Source organism: Brassica oleracea, chromosome C3 (genome assembly GCF_000695525.1).
Source record: "Brassica oleracea var. oleracea cultivar TO1000 chromosome C3, BOL, whole genome shotgun sequence".
Taxonomy (NCBI): Eukaryota; Viridiplantae; Streptophyta; class Magnoliopsida; order Brassicales; family Brassicaceae; genus Brassica; species Brassica oleracea.
Window position 1 is genome coordinate 7,825,618 of NC_027750.1, and position 6,000 is coordinate 7,831,617.

The following is a 6,000-nucleotide window of genomic DNA, read 5'->3' on the forward strand; positions in this document are numbered from 1 at the left end:
TTATTAAAAAGTGTACACATTTCTTTTAATAAAATAAAGTTCAAATAATATGGCATTCCCATTACAAAATTGAAATTCCATATTCCTCACGACTACATTCGTAAGAGATGAGAATCATTATTCATTGTATTCAATTTCTCTATTCTTTTTCATCATCATCACTAACTAAAACCGAAAATTAAGCAAACTAAACCAATTTCAGAAGAAAAGTCAAATCAATACCAATCGCATGTCAAACCAAACCAACAAATCCAATTACATATCTTCAGAAACATCGCAGATGGTTATTGTGGTGGTGGTTGTGTCCGTTACCGTGACTGTGACGGCCATGAGTCTCCTGGTCGATAATTTCCTGAACATGCTTAAACTCATTGACACGGCAAGGAATCGTAATCGGACCTGCGTGTTTGAATCCGTACTCTTCTTCAGCTTCTTTCAAGAGACTAGCAAACAAAGGATGGCTCAAGAACATCAACGGAACCACGAATCTGTGTAACCCTTCTTCATCTCCTTCGTGTCCCACCATGATCGCGACACAGCCTTTTGGAACATGGTTATGATGATGGAGTATGTGGAGATGCGGAACATGAAAATGAAAGTTGAACACCATCTGCTTGCTCATGTTAGAAGACACCGCTAGGAAAGGGCCAAGGATCGACGGCAGAAGAAATAATGAGAAGGAATATAGAGAGTGATGAGTCGGTGAGAGATCTGGGGATGTTGCTCATGACAGTCTATACATATATGTTTATGAGGGAAAAAAGGTAGGGAGGATTTTTAGAGAGAGAGATATAAGGGTATATATATATTACACACTGGTTTAGGGTTTTGCTTAACGCGCACACCGCTAAGCCTTTTTCTCCTGTTTAATTTTGTTTTATGCGTCTGTTTTATTGATTGATGAGCTGGAATTGACGTGGTAAAACTTACTGTGCTGGAAAAGTTTTACCAAATTACTTTTCAAATTTCGATCTAGATGTGTTGAAAACATGGGATGTCATGTCGCTAGCGCGTCAGCAGACTCAGCACAAATGACAAAAATGTGTGTGTTTGTCGCCTTCTCTCAGGTGCCATTATTGGCGCCGATACATCGTATCTCCAACAATTAGAAGACACATGTTGCTTACTTAGTTTGTGGGATACTTTTTGGTTTGCTTCTTATCCGGTTCATCTTAATATCTTATCATACTATTTGGTTTAGAAAAAATTCGAACCAGAGTTGGTTCAATAGATATTGGTTTGAAAATTGCAAATAATATATCACGGTTGAATTTCGTGGTATTGCAGTGAGAATTTTTATCAAGCCAAAATTTGAGACCGGTCACGTCCACTCGGTTTAGTTTTTCTTTTTTTCACTCAGTTTAGTTTGGTTTCGTTTCTTTTTTTTTTTTTACAGCAAAAAATTCACAGACTCACGTAGACTCTGTAAACCAATGTGGTAACTCTGCATCAATGTGTACGACGAAAGACGGTTGTGTCCTAGCACTGCGTGCCATGCGGTCCGCCTTTATGTTTTCCGCCTAGGTACATGAACGATATATGAGTTGGTGAAGCTTCTTCTCAAAAGCTTAATGTCTTCCAGGTAGCTTTTAAATGCTGGTCATTCCTCCGGTTCCGAAACCATCTTCACCAGTTGAGAACAATCTGTTGCAAACGTAACCCAAAACTGTCTTAAATTCTTCATGCATTCCATTGCCCAAATTAAAGCCTCCGTCTCCGCATGAAGGGGTGAGAGACTTGCCCTTAAATTCCTTGCTCCTAATAACCCCTCAAATCCCGGTAGTGTGTTGAACCAGCCCTGCCCGGAATATAAATCCTTATCTTTCCAACAACCGTCTATGAAGCACCATCTTCCAATAGTTCATGTATTAGGCCTGGTCTGGATTACATCTACCCCCTGGAATTATTGGTAACATGTGTCTCAGCCCAAAGTGTAGATTCCAATTCTGCTAAGTTAAGCGTTTTCCTCGGATCAATATCAATGTTGCTGAAAACTTTATTATTCCTACCATTCCAAATGTACCATAGTATCCATGCGAACTGATGGTCCTCCATTTGTGGGTTAACTCTCCAGAACAGATGATCCATATTAGCAAACAGAGAGCCAATAGGAAAAACATTTGGTTTCGTTTCATAATACACCCTTTTAACGAAGGGAATAAGAGCACATCCAATGGAGGTTCTTAAGGAGAGGTTTTTAAAAAATAAAAACCCAAAAAATAAATCAAAAAGAAACAAAAGCTAAGAACCAGGTTTTTAAAATAGAGTTTTTAAAATTTGTAAGAACCTCTAAAGTGTCATTTTCTTATTGGCTCCTTTTGTGTTTGTGTCTTTCTCTCTCTCCCCTGTTTTTTTTTCTCTTTTTGTTGTCTCTTTTTTCTCTTAAGAACTTTAAAAGGGTTTTACATTGGACATATCTTATATATTAAAACAGAAGTCACAACCTTGATTTATGTGTGATTTTTTAAAAAATGAACTTAATGGACATATTCCTAGAAAGTCATGTTACATTTAATATATAATTTTATCATTCAAATTTTGGGCCTAACCGAAATTTTTATTGGGCTATCAATAATTGGATTTAACAATAGATGATCCATTGGATTTATAGATACTATAAATTAAATAGATATAATTTAATGTTGTAATACTATACATCCATATGTCAATTATTTAAATATTTGTCGATGTTAACTTTTAAAATTATAAAGATTTTTTTTAAATAACAAAAATTAAATTATCTAACAATGATTAATATTTACTACCTTAAACCAATGAAAACAAATTTTAAACTATATAATTTATTTTAAAAATTAAACAAAAACTAAATGTTTAATTATTTACTTGATAATATAAATCTATGAAGCGAAAAGTTTAATTTTTTAAAATCTTTCTAAATTGGTGAAATGTTACAATATTTTTGAATATGATAATAAAACAATATTTTACTAATCTTTATATATATAGTTACGATTAATAATGAAATAATAATCTGAAAATATATATGTATAAGGAAATACAAATATATGTGAAATTTTGAAACAATTTATTCAATGAAAAAATATACCGTAAACTTATTATGTTTTAAAAATTGATAGACACATATATATTATAATATATATCAATTTATAATTGAAAACAAACTATTTATATAAAAATAAATGAAAATAAAAACTCGCGCGGTTGCGCAGATCGAGATCTAGTAACAAATTACAAGAGGTTTTAAACTTTAAAAATTATAAAATTTACAATTAAATTAAACATTAGAACTCATGATGGGTTCTAACCATTGGAGATGGTATAAGAAGCGTTCAGAGTTTGCCGGCCGACCATCATGTCGAAACGATTTGACAGATGACTACAAGCGTTGGATGACCAAGAAAATTGGAATCATGTGTTCAGTTTTTATATTTCTTAATACACGGCAGAGGAGGCAGAACTAAGTCTAAACGCAATTCAAAAACCAAGTGTCGTTAGATTGAACGATTATATAAATGACTAGTTTAGTCTTCATTAGGATTTTGACGTTTTGAATCGAATCTATTGAAAATCAAACACATCTAACTTAGCCGATATTCAATACAGAAAGAAACGAAATGTACGTTTAAAATACGAAATTGAATGTTCTCCTACTAATACCTGAAAATGCTTTGTTTATTGATAGTAATAATGGTTATTGACATTTGGCAAAAAACAATATATGCAAAAACGTTGACATCTAATCTATTAAAATAGGAGTACAAATTTGAATTACCTCTTAAATTTACAACTTATTTACAATCATATGCCACTGAAATAAATAATAAATCTAATGTTAAGTATTTATTGTATTTTCCTTATTTATTTAAAATTAAAACTATTACTTCCTATAATCTAGCTAACCAAACAGTTACCATATATTGATACTCTTGCAATCAATTAAAGATAAATTTCTATTATTGTTATTGTTTTTATGTTGTAATTAAATATACTCCTAATTTTTATTGTACAATATTGACAAACACACGCATTCTCTTTATTTAAATCCAGTGTAACAATGTAAAACGTTAGATAGACCAAAATACTTGAAGAATGAGTAATGGTTATTTACGTTGTTGTTGTTTTAGTACACTCAGTCTCATGCACTTAATCATGATGATGATTTGAATTTTTGTGGAAATATATCGTAACTATATGTAATTTGACATATGCAGTAATAATAATTATTATGCAGTTGAATAGAGAAAAATACAATATTTTATTAAAACTACGTACTTATATTTTTCATTATTTATTAGTAATATCTAAAAAGCAAAAACCACATGAAGGAGTTATTTACATAATATATAATTAAAATATAAATTAGTATGTAAATATATTAGACATATGCAGTAATAATACTTATTATGCAGTTGAATAGAGAAAAATACAATATTTTATTAAAACTACGTACTTATATTTTTCATTATTTATTAGTAATATCTAAAAAGCAAAAACCACATGAAGGAGTTATTTACATAATATATAATTAAAATATAAATTAGTATGTAAATATATTAGACATATGCAGTAATAATACTTATTATGCAGTTGAATAGAGAAAAATACAATATTTTATTAAAACTACGTACTTATATTTTTCATTATTTATTAGTAATATCTAAAAAGCAAAAACCACATGAAGGAGTTATTTACATAATATATAATTAAAATATAAATTAGTATGTAAATATATTAGACATATGCAGTAATAATACTTATTATGCAGTTGAATAGAGAAAAATACAATATTTTATTAAAACTACGTACTTATATTTTTCATTATTTATTAGTAATAAATTTAGGTATTTATTAAATACGTTGTTTGAAAGCTATGTAGTAATAATAATTTAGAATACAATATTGTAAATATATTAGACATATGCACTAATAACAATTATTATGCAGTTGAATAGAGAAAAATACAATATTTTATTAAAACTACATACTTATATTTTTCATTATTTATTAGTAATAAATTTAGGTATCTATTTAATAAATTTAGAATACAATATCCAAATAACTAATGTATCTAAAACTTTAAATATTTGTACAAAAAATAACCATATTATTCGAGTCGGTTGATATATTTTGTATCCAAACTAAAAATAATCAAATAATCAAAAGTAATCATATTATCCGTTTTGGTATGGATTCGATTATGATGTATAGAAACCTAAAATATTCAAATAACCAATATACATTTAGTTATATAGTGATACATCTAAAATATATGATACTAATTATGAAAAATAAATATCAATTTTAAATTAAAAATAATCAAAACCCGCACGGGTGTGCGGGTCAAGCTCTAGTTTAATTTAATAAGGTTGATGTCAAAAAAAAAAGAAGAAGAATTATAAGGTCTGTTATGTCTGAGTTTTCTTTGACATATACTCCGTCTGTTTCACAAAGAGTGTCACTTAGACACTTTTCACACATATTAAGGAACTCATTAAAATGTATTTATGTTTTCATTAATATCACATATCTAAACAATAGCATTTTAGGTAAATCGATTATTTATAAAATCAATGCATTTTGCAATTAATTTTCAGCTGAAATGTTGTATAAATTGCATTGGTACCGTGGAATGACACTCTTTGTGAAACAAGAAAAAATGAGCTAAAGTGACATTTAATATGAAACAGAGGGAATATATTTTTGCATGTTTATTGTAGTACTAATAGTGTTTGAGTATTTGATATTTGATATCTTTTAAAAAAAGGAAACAAAATTAAATTTCCAAATAAGATTATATTTTTAAAATAAAACAATAAAAATACATAAAAATAGTTACAAAAAATAAATAAATAAATATTGTTAAGTTTTCAGCAAAATACTAAACCCTATACCGTAAATACTAAACCCTAAACGTTAAACCTTAAACTTTGGATAAACTCTAAACCGTTGAAAAATCTTAAACCCTAAATCATACATTAAAAACTAAATTTTAATAACACTAAACCCTAAATCCTAATG